This window comes from Pelodiscus sinensis, chromosome 1, assembly GCF_049634645.1.
Source record: "Pelodiscus sinensis isolate JC-2024 chromosome 1, ASM4963464v1, whole genome shotgun sequence".
NCBI classification, from domain to species: Eukaryota; Metazoa; Chordata; order Testudines; family Trionychidae; genus Pelodiscus; species Pelodiscus sinensis.
In genome coordinates, this window is record NC_134711.1 from 174504367 (window position 1) to 174522565 (window position 18199).

Here is an 18199-nt window from a genome sequence, read left to right on the forward strand (position 1 = left end):
ATTAGATGTATCATTGACAAAACTTCCAATGGGAAAAGTTTCTGAGGTCTTCACTCAGACTTCAGGAGGAGGCAAGCAAGACCCCAGAAAAGCAAATAATACAGTTGTTAGGGTATGTCCTTGGGGGGTAGTATATCCAGGTTCAAATTATGTCTCCGAAGTCCCCATTGAGTGCCCTAACTATTAAGCTACCATTTTCTTCTGGGATGGGTGTCATTTTTACACAAAAACAAACTGCAAAGGTCTTAGTTTGTCTCAATGTGGAATGGCAATGTTTTTCATCTTACATGCACTCCATATATAACATCACTTAAAACTAGCATCTACTTTGAAGAGAAGTCATTAAAATTACAGCAGTGAATAATTTGGCTTATTGTGTTTTTATCCAGGCATATAATACAGGTAGGGGTTTCAGATGTAGTTTTTCAGAAAAGTGTGCCTCATCTGAACCAGGACTCTACTAAAAATTGTATCAGATTTGACATTCAGATCACATTGTTTCACTTTAAAATGACAGAGGCACCTGTGCTAGTCACATATTGATGTATCACATGGCTTTTAATTGACATGCTCATTCTGCAGTATTTCATCTCACACATATGAGTAGGCACATAGACATTACTGGATCAGAAATGTAAAGCTATTTCTGCTTAAACAATTCTAATGTACCGCAGTAAGCCTTGCATACTTATTTCTGTGCTACACAGATCCTGTTTGCCATAAGGAATTACTGTGGTATATACATCTGGAGGGTAGCCACTTTGTTTACTAAAACTCAGTGGGGTCTAACTACATTAGTGCAGAGATCAGATTAGCTGCTGTGAATTGTTTCTGTGTCTGGTAGCATGTTCACTGTAAAGATTCCCCCTTTTCTTTAAAGGTTTAAAAGGCCTTAATTCTAGCTATCCTGATGTGTTGATTCCCTGGAAATCCGTTGCTTCCTTATCCTGATTTGTCTTTCTAGATTTGCTGGTTGTCATCTTTCATGTTACATATAAGCCTTTGGCAGAAAGTGCCTTCAGGATTTCTATTCTTTCTGCATGGAATCTTGTCCATGAAGATTAGTGTTATTTATTTCACAGCTATTTAAATAATTTTCTGTCGTCAAGAACACATAATTATATTTAAATATATTTGTGGTCATCTTTAAAGGCTCATTATGAAAATCCCAAAATAATAGTTGTCAATAATGCATGTTAACTTAAAACAATACCCTCTCTGGACAAATCACTAGTATTGAGGTTTTAGTTACAAGAATGACATTGCTTTCATTTAATTCCTCCTATACACTCTGAGAACTGATGTGGCTTGTAACTAAATATGATACTTAAAGAGAGATTAATCCTACAATATAACATGATTTATCATGCTCTCCTTGGATAGTATTACAGCCTTGAAAAAATCTGTATATTGTAAATTTAAGATTACCAAGTTTCCCAGGTAGATAAGTAATTAATGAAATTGTGTAACAGACAACATACTGCTATGGAAAGGTTTACATTAGTTGCCATTAAAATTAACTATTCTTGTATAATACGTTCAATTGATTTGTTGTATCAGCTTCAAAACACAAACTACTTTTTAACCAGTCATTCAATTATTTTTTTAAGGCAGAGATTTTGTTTTTGCTTTGATATAGACACCTGGTGGCACTGTTGATTAAATTTGGGAAAGACTGGATGCTGACACAGTTATATATACAGAGCTCATCCATATTAAATTTGCTGGATGTGTGCAAATGAATCTTATTGCTGCATTCTGTTTGGGGATAATAGAGCGGGGGTGGGGAGAGAGAGAGACTTGTGTGCAAAGGAAGACATTGAAGGTTATCCCAGAAAGATATATTCAGTTTACGAGGAATACATAGTAAAATAAATGTATGCCAGGGCAATGTAAAAACACAATGTGGTCATGTACAATTCATTGTCACAGATACAATATTTTTGTTGTAAAGAGGTTTCTCAGGGAAAAAAATGACATTTTGAAGAGAAGCAATTTTCAGAGAATGGGTTAACTTTTTTTTCATAAAAGAACAAAAAAATAGTGTCGCTGACAGCACAGTGTTCAATGTTTTAGTAAATTTGACAAGTATCTGAATAGGATTTCAGGAGAAATACTTGCAGTACTCTATTCATTTGGCATAATAGAACTTCAGGATTGTTTTCACTAACATTTCCTGTTTAAATCGATACTTTCACTTGGCATATGCTTGTTTTGGAATGTGAGTTGGCCTTTTCAGTGAGCCTACAAAGAATCATCAAGCACCCACAAGATATGCCACTCATTCCCTTCTAAAAAGTAACTACAATCGTTGAGTTTCTGAGCTCAAGTATGTTAAGAGAGGCTGGTGAGCTCTAGCAGTGGAATCATTTGGCCCACAGTACTAGCTTGAGAGGCTCTCTGTTGACTTGCACAAGTTGTGACTGCTCTTTGTAGTAATAAAGGTAGTAAGAGAATCAGTTTGCATAGTCTGCCTCCTCTGTGTATCAGCTTGACGTGCATTTGTGAGACAGGGGATGGAGAGATTTCCATAAAGCAGTCAAAGGAGGCAGAGCTGGGAATTTACGTGTAAATAAGTGATAGCTTGAAATTACCAATAGGTTGTGATGACTGAGGAGAGAAATACTTGTCTTGGATCACTGAAAAATGAAACCATTTGGTCCTCAAAAAACATTTCTGCTACCGTGTTTATAACTTTGAAAATATATTGACACTTTATATTGCATTTGTATGAAACCAACAATGTTTCTATAAGTCCGTTTTTGCCTCAACATTGTTTTCCTGTTTTATTTTTACATCTACTATACTTCTGGGATCCCTCTGATGTTAAAAGTTGTAACTATCCAGTCTTAATTTTCAGTACTGGGGCAATGGATTTAAGAGTACTGAAGAGTTCAGAGGATTCTTTGATATGAACATTAAGTTTCAATATAATGTTCTAGTATCTGTAATTCTGTTGATCTTTAATGTCATCTCATCAAAATATATATTCCTATGTGAAATAAACTTTGATAAGCTGATCAAAATTCAGACTATAAATCAATTGCTGCTTGCTTCACCACATTAAGGGTATGTCTAGACTACATGGCTCTGTCACCAGAGCCATGTAGATTAATTTACTAGACATACCCAAATGAAGCGGCGATTTAAATAATCGCTGCTTCATTTAAATTAAAATGGCTGCCGCGGTGAGCTGATCAGCTGTTTGACGTCTCAGTGCGCTAGTCTGGACGCTCCGCGGTCAACATCAAAGGCATTTGTCAACCGCCCCGTTATGCCATGTGGGATGAGGTTTACCGGGGCGGTCGACAAATGCCTTTGATGTCGACCATGGAGCATCCAGACTAGCGCGCTGAGCCAACAAACAGCTGATTGGCACAGCGCAGCAGCCATTTTAATTTAAATGAAGAGGCGATTATTTAAATGGTTCTTCAGAATACACGTTTCCCTTTTAGCTTATCATCAACATCCTTACCTCTCATCTGGCTGAAGCTCACCCTATTATAAGGGCAATTCCAATATCTATGGTCTGCTTTCCTGCCACAAAAACATACCAGTTTTGTCCATACATTTGCAATCTGTCATTCAGTATCTTCGGGTCTTTTTGTGTCTTTTTGTGTTCCACTTCTTAAAGTTAACATTTTAGATACAACAGTCTTCCATATGCATTAAATACCTACAGCTAGACCTCAGGTCTCCTGGATGCTGGGTACCTTTTCTAGTCTCAGAATCTATGTCAGGTGCTAACTTGTTTTTCTAGTATCACCAGTCACCTTCACAGATGCAACTGCATCTTTTTTATGTCTGTCTGGATTATCCAGAATCTGAAGACGCACTGCCCCGGTTTGCTGCTAGTACTGGCCACTTCCTGAAACTGATGCAGGAATACCCACAGTCACTGTTATTCCTCTATATGCCATTTGGAGAGAATAAACATTTCACTGCATTTTGGCTCCATCTTTTCTTTCCCAACCCTTTTTAACTCCCAGGAATGGCTTCAATCTATCCTAGTCTTGAGGACTTATGGAAGTACCTTCATTCATGACCCATGTTACAAGGCTTCTCCCTGTCTTGGAAAAAATCACCCCAAAAGATCAACAACAAAAAACCATACCACACCCATGTTCTCCTTAGGAAATGTTGTTGTCTCAAACTTCGACAACAACAGTTGTTTAGCTTTGTCTGGGCTAAAACAGCTTTACCTCAGGCACTCACTTCCTCCCTTCACAGGAGACTGAGAAGTCCTGTTTTTTGGACTTTCCTAATTTTAATTCATTAGGTCTCCCATTTCTTTCTAAGCAGCCTCTTTTAAAGGGGACATCTGGCCTGCACCCTCTTGAAAGCCAACATCATCATGTGATAGGGACTTTTCCAAAAGTTCTAGATACATATACATATTTATAATACAAATACAAGTGGCAAGAGTAGAGTCAAATCCACATTTCTTTTCTGAAACTAACACAACAACATGTCTAGCAGTATATGTATTTTTCTAAACCTAGATTTTTCCAGAGTTGAGGGATGCATAATTTAGTTTCCCACCTCTGAGATTTTTTTTTCAACATTGGTGAGCATCATTGAATGCATGGAGGAAATAACTAATGTTACAATATTTTTCTTTATATTGTGAAGGTTTTAAGAGAAGAGTTGTGGTTTTAGACACATCAAGAACTATATATTTCTCCGGGGGGGGGGGGGGGGGAGGGGAATGGGCAAAATGCCAATTTACTCCTTCAGTCCTTAAAACGATGCTTAAATGAGACTTAAGAGGTGTATAGGTTTTATACTTGCCGGTCTGCCCAGAAGTGAATTTTTCCCATCAGTTAATTACTCCATGTAGTCCAGTCACAATGATACTCCATAATGCACTTATAGGTAGACTGGTGTCACCTGTATTCCTTTTTCATTTTGGTCATTTCATTTTCTTCTTAAGTATCAGCCAAAATGCTGAAATAATTATCAAGCATCATATAAAATATGTGTATGAATATCTGTTTCCTCTTTTCATAGTTTTTTTTACCCACACTACTCTTGGAAACTGAGTGTAACTAGGCAAAAGTTACTCATCCATTACACCAAGTCTAATGTTAAAGATCTTGCTTAATACACAAAATAAAGGATATTATTAGTGGGATTTTCAATTTTCAGCCTCCTCCCATTGATATCAGTGACAAAACTTCTTACATTTTCCTCCCCAATTCCATCACCATGGTTCACTTAGGACCCAACTAGTACTGAGACTCTTCTGTGGGATACTGGTGCGAGTTCTCTTAACTCCTCTTGACATCATGTGGCAGGATCATGCTATTCATTTTGGGTACGTCTACTTCCATTCCATGAGTTTTAATTGTTAATTTGAACTAAGGGGTTTATCTTGGAATCGTGCTTCTCTGCCGCATGTAGACACGGACAGTTATTCCGGGCTAGTCAGTTTCCAAAATGGTGACCGCCCAGGAACATGCTAATGAAGTGTGGGATATTTAAATCCCACACTTCATTTGCAATTTCAGTCGCCCTCATTAGCCTCCCTAGTTTGAACTAGAGGGCTAATGTAGATGTGCCCTGTATTATCTAAATGCTCACATTATGTTTGCCGATCTTAAGTAAATATGTCATCTTATTATAAATCTATCTTCCTTCCCCCATCATCACAGGGAACCAGTTGCAAAATTACAGCCTTACATTTCAAGCACTGGGGATATGGGCCATAATTTATCTGTGCTAGAAAATTCCTAGATCACTGTTGGGTGCTCGTTTATTAATTCTATTTATTTTATGAGTTCCAGTGAATAAAAGGAAAAAATAAACTAATCACAACAATGTGTTATCCTGTCTCATTCTCATGGGATACTGACACATCATAAAGTAATATAATAGAAACATAACAATTCAATGTTAGGATTTATTAGGGTCAATAATTCATAACAAGTAATTCTGAAAATCTTTTCCTTATATTTCAGTTTTGAATTTTCCTCAGAGAGGTTGGTATTTAAATTTCTTCACCAAATAATTTCTGACAATGATTCTTGCTTTGCAGCTTGTTTGGAAGCAGTCAGTTTAGTGTATTTGATATTCAAATTTTCTGTAGTTGTATCTGGTTAGGAAGACAAGCATTATGTTTCACATGATTAACCAACTCCTAAACTAGATCTTTGTCAACAGTCTGCTGTGGATCAACTGTACTTACTTAACAGGTCTGGTTGGGTTTGGTGCATTCAGTTCTTCCCTTTGGGAGTTTGTGACCAATGGTGAATATAATGACCAGACAGCCTGCTTAGACCAAACAATATTTAGTCTTAAAGTAAGATCAAAGCATACAAAGAACAGTATCTTTTTAAATCTATGTGGAAGTCTATCTTACCATTAGGATTACCATTACCTGATGATAGCCAACGGTGATCTAACTTCATAAAATATACCATTAGGTATTCTTCTCAGTTTGAAAAACTGACCTCAGAACAGAGTTTTTTTATCCAGCCATACTTAGTTTTATCTTCAGCTTCCCAGTCTTGGCCATGAATGGAATAAGAAGCTTTATCTCAGCTGGACCCCAAAGGCAGAACCTTCACAGCCAATAGCTCAGGAAGTGTCTCATAACAACCATGTAGTCTTTACCTAGGATGGTTTACCTTGAGTCATTGACTTGCTTCTTAATAACCTTTCTATTAAACATTCATGGAGTAAATCTCCCAACAACCAGGTCACATACAGTATTCACATGTCAGAGCAGCCCTACACTTCTGTAATATTTTGTTCAAAGTGCAAAATTTTCTTTTCAGAATTTGACATGTGCCATGAATATTCAAAGTCCTGGCTAGTCATGGAATGATAGGTACATTGCCACAATTTTCCTCCTTCAGAGTCTTCCACAATAGTCCACACAGCCTTCCTAAGCCTAAATGTAGCACTTTTTTACAGGTCTCCCTGGTTTGGGGATACCAGCTGGCAAACCCCTTCTGCTGCTCTCCTGCCTTCAGCCTTCTCCCAGGGCCCAATCATATGACATTTCTTTCCTATTCCAAGGGAGGGCCTGTGAGGAGCTTCCTGCTCTCCAGAGCTTTCTCTTAGAAACCTCCTCTTAGCATCCTGACTGAGTCTTTTCAGGAACAGGATGGAAGGATCTGTACAGAAACCATTGGGAATCTGGACATACTTCCTTTACATGTACCAGCCACCCTGTGACAGTCTCCTCATTGGTGGATTCACACAAACAAGTAGATTTTCTGGAATACCAATCAATTCAGATACCAGTTTAGTAATGAGAATGAATATTTGTTACTGGAAGAGGGGACAGAAATAGTTCCCCTCTACTCATTGCTCACCTCAACAGACTTTTATCTTCCTCAAGCAGGAAACACACACTTCGCCCTGAACTTTTTCTCAGCATCATGTCTTAAGCCATTGTCCCTGCAATCTGGGAAGAGCCATACTTTCTAGAGGCTATCTGTAGATGTGCCATGCCAAAATCCAGTATGTGAATACAATCTTTGTGTTAACTGGAATCCCAAGACATTGACTGCTGCCCTTCAAAAGGAAATGTCATATTTTACAAAATGAAAGTTGTCCTGTCACAGGGACATATTAATTTTCCAGCAGCACAGCTGGTGCAGATTGGGCTTTGTTGTTCCATATTCACTCTCTATCTTGGCCAGAAGAACCTGGCTTATATCTGTCTCACAGGCTTTCTATCTCAAGATATCTTTGTATCATTTGCAACCTCTTGACCATGAATGCAAGAACAATGAGGGGTCTTTCTGGTTTACCTTTAGAACTCTGTCAATTTGACCAGATGGCTAACAGGTTCTACTTGATATAGTATAAGACAGTATATCTGTCTTGCTCAGACTTCATCACCATTACCTGACACACTACCTCACCTCTTAGAAATGACGTTAGTAAAATGGCAGCATACAGTGGTCTCTGCTACCGTATCCATCTTGATTCTATCCAAATCACTAGTAGCTTCTGCATTTCCACAACACTTCTCAGAAAAAAAATCACATTGGGAGTACATGAGTCCATTTTGATAGGATGTTCATTACTTGCTTTCTCAGATCTCCTTTACTGTTCCTTTACCTTCAGAGAAAGGAGAAAAATCCCCTAAATTAGTGTCATAGCTTAAAATTGGAAGCATTTTTGCTAAATTAGCTACCCAATCAAGTCCAGCTTCTTTTTTTGTGGTTCCAGAAGAGCTTCACAGTGTCCTTCCTAGTAGCTGCATAATTTTCTTTAGTCTGTCATTATTTGTTGTACTAATTACATGGGCTGGAACTACCTTTTCCACCATTAGAGAGAATATTACATCCTTTACTGCACTTATGCTACACAGAATAATGGCATCATTCTGCCAAAATACAGGAATGTTTGGAAGTTATAGAGTGCATTTTATCCCCAGTATTAATTTTATACATCAGAAAATCAGTAGCAACCAATGCCACTTTATCAGAATGTGACAATAAAACTGACAGAACATCACTGTCTGAAGTGGCTTGCCAATTACTCATTACATTCAGACTTGAGCCATTCCAATCTGACTCCTCAAAGTATGGATTTAGTTTCAGACATCTTTCCCTGGATGTTGCTTTCCAAAGCCTTTCAGATAACACAGCAACTTGTGCTTCCAAATCAATCAACATCTCACATAAAACTCTCCCAGCCTTTCAAGGCAGATAGATATTACTCACTGACATACTACTGTGGCCTAAATTTGCCAACAGACAGCTTGTTGCACTCTTCCCTGCACTAGTTTGTTCAGTATCCATTTTAGAGGGCAATTCTGATTCAAATGTCCAGACTTTTCACATTTTCAGCAGCTCTACTTTTCTGTGATATGCACGAATTCACGCCAGTTTTCCACTGAGCCATTCTCACTGCTAAATGGCTCCTTTCCAGGGATATAGGTTTTGTCCATTACTAATTTAGTAAGATGGGTGAGCTCTTTAATTAGCCATCATACTTTCTGATTCCTTTACTCAGGTACATCCAAATGTTCATTTTTGCAGTCAGCTAATTTAAAAAAGAAAACCCTCCTCAGTTCAGGGTTTTTTATAACAGCCAGACTGCAGCAGTATCTTTTGAGTGAGATTAAGGGTTTATAAATGTTTGCCAATTTGCTTTCAAAGTCTGCATAATATAAATAAGCTAAAGTATCGTCAGACCATGGGCCATGCCTAAACTTTTGCAATACTTGCTTTAAAAACATAGTTTACTCCTTCTCCTCTTCACATACATGGCAGAATGTGCTTTGGAATAGCCATCCGGCCTGATGCACCCCTTCTCCTTCCAATGCCTCTAGCACCTTTTGGATACCAGCAGGACTGACCCTATCAGCTAGCTCCTCCTCAAACCGCATGGCAGGCATTACATCATGCCAGATTTGAACAACCGAACCCCAGGCTGATGTGCACAGCCAGCCTGGAATTTGACACTCTACCCTACTCTCTTCCTCACCCATCTGCTTCCCCTTCTTCCACATGCTGAGCAATTTGTACCAATAGAACCCTGCTCGCTGCGCCAAAATGTTTCTGGCAAGAATAAATCTCATGTCTAACACTGGGTTCTCAAAGCACAAAGACATGCTACACAGGTATCTGTCAAACACAAGCAGTTTATTTTCTTACAGCTCTCAGCTGTACCCCTTAACTAAAAAAACACCATGATAGGAAAAGTGGCATTCTTACATCCCTTCTGCTAGCCGGGGAACCCTGTTTTGGCTGCGGATGAAGTGGGAGACTGTCTCAGGTTCCGAGGCGCCGGTACCCAGGTCCAGCTTGCTGTGCTCTGGTGCAGCTTTAAATACTGTGTCTCTACCTTGTTTGGCAGTTTGGAAATTTCCTGGGGTTACTCATCGCTTGTTACAGTATGGCTCATACTGCTTGTCCTTTGACTTTGTTTACATGATCAGTACATTTAAGTAAACAAGATTATGTTCCCTCCCTTATCTAAAATTCGTTCTTGCTATAATGATGTATGTTCCTAGAGGCTTGCTTCCGGCTCATCAGTAGTAGGGAAGGGAGGGGGAATGCAGGCTTCACCACCCCTATACTTCACACGTATAGCGTTCTTCCGCAATTGACCCCTACAATCTGGTAGCACTTTATAGACAAACAAAATATGTATATGGTGGGCTGTGCCCACAAATGCTCATGATACCATCTACATGTTTTGTTAGTTTATAAAGTGCTACCAGACCGTTTGTTGTTTTTTAAGTTTTTTCTCTAGGGGGTACTTTCTGAACCAGGAGTCCTTCTGTTCTGGGACTAAGCATAGCCTTAAATAATTTGGTGAAATAGACATGAATTTGTTAAATGTTTTGGCCAAGATGAATGTGTACTTTTTGATGGAAAAAGTTTTGGCTAAGAAATTTAGACCTGCCAAAACACAGAATACATTTAGAATGAAACAAAGAACTTTGAGCAGAGTATGGGTCAGAATGGCATAATCTATCTGAGTTTGTAACCTACAGTTGTTACTTTTTCCTTTATTGCTTAGTGTTAAAGTTTACAGGTCATACAACTGTAGGTTTTCTCTTTGTTTCTTTTTTTTCTACACAGTTTAGGACCTAACAGGGAGCAAATTTATGTCACATATTGAGACAATTTGTTAATCTCAAGGGGTCCCCAAAAGAAGTTTCTAATGCAGTTCAATTTTGTAAACAGTTTCCTTTTCTCCTAAATGGGTTTCTCCAGGGCACAATGTCTAATCAAGTCTTTATTTGTGCTGCTACTGTGGGAGTTATTTCCTTCACCCAGAAAGTATGTTCCTTCTTTTGACCATTGTTAACAGTCAATGTTTATTACTCCGTCAGTGTTATCCTTATGGTCAAGTCTATTCTCAAAGTTGCATGTGTCATTCCCATTGAAGTCAAAGAGCTTCAACATCTAAACAGAAACTTACTTGGCAAGTTATAGTTGTGTTCATACAGTAAATGTTTTTTTTTCTCCCACTTCTAAAAAACATGAGAATGGGAAATGAGTTCTAGCAAGTCAATGTCCTTCCATTCCAGATCTGAAAAATATCTCTTTTGATCTATCTTGAGAATTAGTTGTATATTAATTTTCCTTTAGCTCTCTGTTAATCTAAAGAGAAAGTTTAGGAGCTATTTCCATATATATATATTTACATATTTATTTTACAGAAAAAGGCTCTACTTTACTATGATTGGCAGTAAGGAACTTCAGGTTTTTTCAGTAATCTTTACTTGAACATTTCCAATATTAGTGCTTGTATTTAAGTAATGGCCATGTGGCCTGACCAGAAGAGTTTATAATCATACAAAGTGAACAGAGGGTCAATAATGATAACGATGTTGGTATTCCTACACCAAATGGGAGAAGTTTGAAATCTGGTAGTCAGCTTTAACCCAGAGGCACTGTAACTACTGACAAGGGAGAGTAAAGTCTGCTCTACAGACTTACCTAAGAGGCAGCTAGCTTTTAGCTCATGCAGTAGAGGCTCATGCACTCTGATCCCAGGTTAAATTCTACCTGGCAGCATGACATAACAACATAATTAGGGTTATTTTCTTCTATTTTGCATACACTTATTTGAATCATATGTGTAACCTCTGTTATATATATGATCAGCTAGTATTTAATGACATGCCTTGAGATGTCATGAGGGCGTAATGAGGAGGAGCGAGAAAACATGTTCGTCTTGGCCTCTGAGGGATAGAACAAGAAGAAATGGGCCTAAACTGCAGCAAGGGAGGTTTAGGTTGGACATTAGGAAAAAGTTCCTAACTGTCAGGGGTGGATAAACACTGGAATAAATTGCCCAGGGAGGTTGTAAAATCTCCATCTCTGGATATATTTAAGAGTAGGTTAGATAAATGTCTATCAGGGATGGTCTAGTCAGTACTTGGTCCTGCCATGAGGGCAGTGGACTGGACTCGATGACCTCTTGAGGTCCCTTCCAGTCCTAGTATTCTATGATTCTATGACACAGAATACCTCTTGTTTCAAAGTGATTTCTATGTAAAGCTCTTGTTTGTCACCATGTACATGGATGGGTGTGTATTTGTGTATGTGAAAAGAGTGAAGGACAGAACACAAAACACACAGATTAAATTATCTGGTTCACCCTCATCTCTGAAATCCCTGTTAAAGTCCTGATTCATAACAATATTTTATTGACTTTAACAAGCTTTAGATTATTCACTAGAAGCTATAAATTTACTTAAATTAACCGGTTCTCAGAAAGTATCTTATTTTAATTAGCTGAGCAGAATTATTTTGTTTCCTTCCTGATACTTCTGATCAATGTTTTATCTTGATGAAACCTCATTTGCAGCATAGGCATTTTGGGAGACCCGAAAGAAAAAACTACCATGCAGACAGCTTTTTAAAAATAACAGGCACTTACTTAAATAGGTGAAAAAAATAATCATTATTTTAAACAAAGGGATTTTTCCACTAACACAACTGGCCACATAAATAATAACTATTTGCTGTGTTTCTGTAGCCATGTTGTTCCTAAAATATGAGGGAGTGTCTAGATAGAACCCTTAGCTCGAAATAAACTACGCAATTTGCACTACACAAATTGCCTAGCTTATTTCAAGAGTATTTTGAAATAACTCACTATTCCGAAATGCCCCTTAACCCTCGTGGAACAAGGGTTACTGGAACATTGGAATAAGCTGCCTGTTACTTCAAAATAATGGGCTGCTTCAATAGATGCAGAGTAGCTATTTCAGGATACTTCCACTATCCCGAAATAGGTCTGTAGTGTAGCAGCATCCCTAGAGAGTCAAGGTAGATAAGATAATATTTTATTGGATCAACACTTTATTTTTTTTATTGGTACAGTGAAAGAAATTACCTTCCTAATTTTCTTTTTTTCTCAAGTCAGTAAAAATGAGTCAAATTCATTGATTTCTGTAGAGTTACACCAGAGATGGATGTGGCTCAGCCTTTTATAAAAAGGTAATTTTTAATAGTCTTTGAGATCACAGGCACCTTGCACATGTCCCTTTTTTGTGACAGAGATTGACTAGAAAACTACAAATGTATTATAGTGAAAGATGATGCAAAAGAGCAAGATCTATCAATGCCCATCTCCCTCCCATGCAGGAAATTGATCATGTCAGACATATCTAACCGCGCCTAATAGGATATTCTTTCCCATTTATATAGAGAAAGACGAAAATAGAAATTCAACAAATTCTCTGATAATTTGTTTTTGTGATAAAGTACTTCCCAAACTCAAATCTGGTGATCAGTTTAACCTTGTGTATATGCAGGTGACTTAAAAAAAAGAGGAAAAAGTTCATGCCAATAAGAATGGGTCATATTCCCAGCTGGTGTAAACTGATAGTTTAATTGACTTCAATGTATTGACTTCAGTAGAGCTAGGCCAATTTACTGAAGACCTGGTTCTACGTCAAATGATTTAACTGGTCCTCCAATCAGAATTTGTACTAGGCTATATTTATGATAAAAACAATTAAAATAAATCTCAGGGGGATTGCCATCTCAGAGGGACAGCTGTATTAATCTGTATCTGCAAAAACAATGAGGAGTCCTGGGGCTATGTCTACACAGGAGCATTATTTCAGAATAACTGATATTATTCCAAAATAACAAAGAGTGTGGCTACACTCCAAGACATTATTTCAAAATGGTGAGCTGGAGAACTTCTTATACCAACTCCTGTAACCCTCATTTTACAGTAGTAAGAGAAGTAAAAGGAAAGATGTTCTTCCTTTGACTTCCTGCTGTGTAGACAGCATCAAAAGCCAAATTAAACTATTTTGACTTAAGCTACACAGTTGATGTACCTGAAGTTGCCTAGCTTAATACATCTTGGTTCTTCCTGGTGGTATTATGAATCCGTCTTATTTCTTGTAGTACCCTGTACATCAGTCTCATTTTTGCTTGAACTCTGAATCTTGTCTATATGAATTGTTTCTTCCCTGCCTTCCCATCTTTTTTCCCCCCTTTCCATATGTCTTCTGGGTATTTCTCCTCCTTGTTTCCCAGTGCATCAAAGCAATCCTATTGCACAACTTTAACTCCTCTAGCTGGTCTCTTTCTCTGCCTAGTCCTCATGTTCATCTTCCTAGGTAAAAGATCTTTGCCTAAGTAGGTGTCTCACATATATACAGTTCACAGACACTTCAATCCTCCCTTGACTGAAGGATGTGTCTTTCTCAGCTTGCAAGAGCTCTGTTGTATTTCATCCTTGTTTACATCTTCCAAAGTTCAATGAGTTTGCTTCAAGGGGCACAGTAACCTCATGTTGTTTCCCATTCCTATGGTCTTCCCATAGCCCTGCGAATTTCTGTGTAAAGGGGGCTTCCTTTGGTTTTGTTCACACTTTGTTTAATATATTTGCAGCAAGGTAAGTAGCTGTAACATTCCTTTCTTTTTAGGAAAAACCTTTTTCTCCTTGTTTCCGTCACAATTAGTAAAGTATAATAATAATGAGTGTTTATAGATTCAGAAGCGGAGATAAAATTTCTCAATGGCTTAAATGACTTCTTCTTGGAGCAGCTGGTGCAGGAACCCACAAGGGGAGAGGCAATTCTCGATTTAGTCCTGAGTGGAGTGCAGGATCAGGTCCAGGAAATAACCGTTACAGGACCTCTTGGGAATAGTGAACATAATATAATAACATTCAACATTCCTGTCTATTCCAGCAGTTCAGCACCCTGGCATTTAATTTCAAAAAGGGGAATTACACAAAAATGAGGAGGTTAGTTAAACAGAAATTAAAAGGCACAGTGACTAGAGCCAAATCCCTGAAAGCTGCATGGAAACTTTTTAAAGACACCATAATAGAGGTCCAACTTAAATGTATACCCCAAATTAAAAAACATAGCAAGAGACATAAAACAGAGTCACTGTGGCTTAACCGCCATGTAAAAGAAGCAGTGAGGGACAAAAAGGTATCTTTTAAGAATTGGAAGTCCAATCCTAGTGAGATAAATAGAAAGGAACATAAACACTGTCAAATCAAGTGTAAAAATGTAATAAGAAAAGCAAAAAAAGATTTTGAGGAACAGCTAGCCAAAAACTCAAAAAGAAATAACAAAATGTTTTTTAAGTACATTAGAAGCAGGAAGCCTGCTAAAAAACCTGTGGGTCCCCTAGATGATCGAGCTATAAAAGGAGCAATCAAGGACGATAAAGCCATTGCGGAGAAACTAAATAATTTCTTTGCTTCAGTCTTCACGGCTGAGGACGTTGGGGAGATTCCCGAATCTGCACCGTCCTTTGTGGGTGATGAATCTGAGGAACTGTCCCGGATTGAAGTGTCATTAGAGGAGGTTTTGGAACAAATAGAAAAACTTAATGTTAACAAACCTCCGGGACCGGATGGCATTCATCCAAGGGTTCTAAAAGAACTCAAATGGGAAATTGCTGAACTATTATCTGTGGTTTGTAACCTATCCTTTAAATTGGCTTCAGTACCTAATGACTGGAAGGTAGCCAATGTGACACTAATATTTTAAAAGGGCTCTAGAGGAGATCCTGGCAATTACAGACCGGTAAGTCTAACTTCAGTACCGAGTAAATTAGTCGAAACAATAGTAAAGAATAAAATTGTGAAGCATGTAGAAGAACATAATTTGTTGGACAAAAGTCAACATGGTTTCTGTAAAGGGAAATCCTGTCTTACTAATCTATTAGGGTATGTCTACACTACAAAGTTAGTTCAAAGTAATGGACATTAGTTCGAACTAGTTTTCATAGACACTACACTAGCGCTCCGTTAGTTCGAATTTAATTCGAACTAACGGAGTGCTTAGTTCGAACTAGGAAAACCTCATTTTACGAGGATTAAGCCTAGTTCGAACTAGCTAGTTCGAATTAAGGGGTGTGTAGCCCCTTAATTCGAACTAGTGGGAGGCTAGCCCTCCCCAGGTTTCCCTGGTGGCCACTCTGGCCAACACCAGGGAAACTCTTCTGCCCCCCTCCCAGCTCCGGACCCCTTAAAGGAGCACGGGCTGGCTACGGTGCCCGTGCCAGGTACAAGCCTGCCAGCACCCAGCCAGCAGACCCTGCACCTGGCACGGCTTGAGCCACCCACCCGATGCCCCCCAGCCCTCCCTCTCTTCCCGGGACCAGGCTGGCAGCTCCCGGGAGCTTGCACGGGACCGCAAGAGGCGGGCACCCGCCTGGGCTAGTGCAGACATTGTGGACCTCATCCACGATCTCCACACTAGGCACAGGAAAGTGGCCGTCTAGGGCAGGAGAGCTGCCAGCCTGGCCACCCAGGAGCAGGTGTGCAAGAGAATCAAGGGGGTCCAGTGAGACCCCCGACCCTGAGCCCTGAGCTTACAATGGCCGTCCTGGGTAAGACCAAAGGTCCATCTAGCCCAGTAGTCTGTCTGCCGACAGCAGCCAACCCTAGGAAGGGGATGGACCGAAGACAGTGACCAAGCCATTGGTCTCGTGTCTTCCCTCTCCAGCCTTCCACAAACCTTGGGCAGGGACACCACTCCTACCCCCTGGCTAATACCACTCCATGGACCCAGCCTCCATGACTTGATCTCACTTCCCTTTAAACTCTGTTCTAGTTCTAGCCTCCACAGCCTCCTTCAGCAAGGAGTTCCACAGGTTGACTCTTTGCTTTGTGAAGAACAACTTTCTGTTGTTAGTTTGAAGCCTGCTACCCATTCCTTTCCATAGGTGTCCTTTATGGGAACTACGGAAGAACTTTTCTGTATGCACCCTCTCCACCCCACTCATGCTTTTAGAGACCTCTATCCTGTCCCCCCTCCGTCTCCTCTTTTCTAAGCTGGAGTGGGGGTGAGGGTGAGGGTGAGGGTGGGGGGAAGGAGAGACAAATGCCAGGGGGCCAAGGGCAGGAGGGTGAAGCTGGGAGAGGAGAGGAGAGGAGAGGAGAGGAGAGGAGAGGAGAGGAGAGGAGAGGAGAGGAGAGGAGAGGAGAGGAGAGAGGAAGGGCATTGGGGGCTAGAGGAGGAGGTGCTGGGAGAAGGCTTGAAAGAAGGGGTGGGCATGAGAAAAGTAGGGATGGAGCAAGGCATGTGTGAGGGCACAAAGGGCAGGAGGGGAATGGTGGGCAGAGGGTGGTGAGGGGGTGGGCATCAGGGAAAAAGAGGGCAAACGGGGCAGGAGCAGTAAGGGAAGGGGGAGGCACCAGGAGGGTGCAGGGGTAAGGGAAGGTGCAGGTGCCAGGGGATTTGGGGGTGAATCAGAAGAGCAGACACCTGCAGGGGAGGGACCAGCACCAGAAGAGAGAGGCAAGGGAGGTATTAGAAGAGGGGGTGAGGAGGGGTAGCTCACATGAGCAGAGTGGGCTACTGGAAGAGTGGGCACAGGGGGGAGAAAAGGGCTGGTGGAGGGGGGCAGGTCGCAGGAGGGCTGAGGGCAGTGAGAAGGGCAGAAGTCAGGACAGCAGAGGAGGGTGAGTAGTTGGGGGCAGCAGGCACCAGGGGAGATGATTGAGCAAGGAGAGGAGACATGGCAGCAGAGAGAAAAGGTAAAGGTTTAAAAATATTTATTAATAACTTAGTATGCTGCCCACGGCCAGTTTGTTTGCGACCCGCAGTGCAGTTTGGGTTTATGTGGGGATTAACACATGGTCGGCGAATGGGAGCCAAAACAAAAAAGGAGTCAGTGTAATGATCTTCTGTTGATGTGTTTTAGTAGTTAAATTCTTGGACTGTCATTGCTCATGAAAAGTGCTGTCACATGGGTAGAAATCGGGTAAATATTGCATTTTAGTAATATCAGCAGAACTGACTTAAATGGGGCCTGTGTGTTATGTAGTCTGGCCTTAATCTTTGTATTCATGCCTGTCAGTGTGAGAGAAGCTATTTATATTTGCTTGCATATGCAACCACACTTAAGTTGAGGCTCTCAGCATGTTCTGTAAGTATCAGTGTGGCCTCTGGGGCTTCCAAAGTTGAGTTGCCCTCGCTCATCCCTGACAGGTGTCCGTCTAACCTGGTCTTAGATATCTCCAGTGAGGGAGATTCCACAATCTCCCTAGGCAATTTATTCCAGTGTTTAACCACCCTGACAGGCAGGAAGTTTTTCCTAATGTCCAACTTAAACCTCCCTTCCTGCAATTTAAGCCCTCGTTCCACGAGGAGTAACAGTAGTTCGGAATAGGAAGCCTAATCCGAACTACCTAGTTCGTGCCGCGTGTAGCCGCGGGCACGGAGTCCGAACTAGCGGACATTTAAAAATGGCGGCGCCTGGCAATATGCAAATGAAGCCCAGGA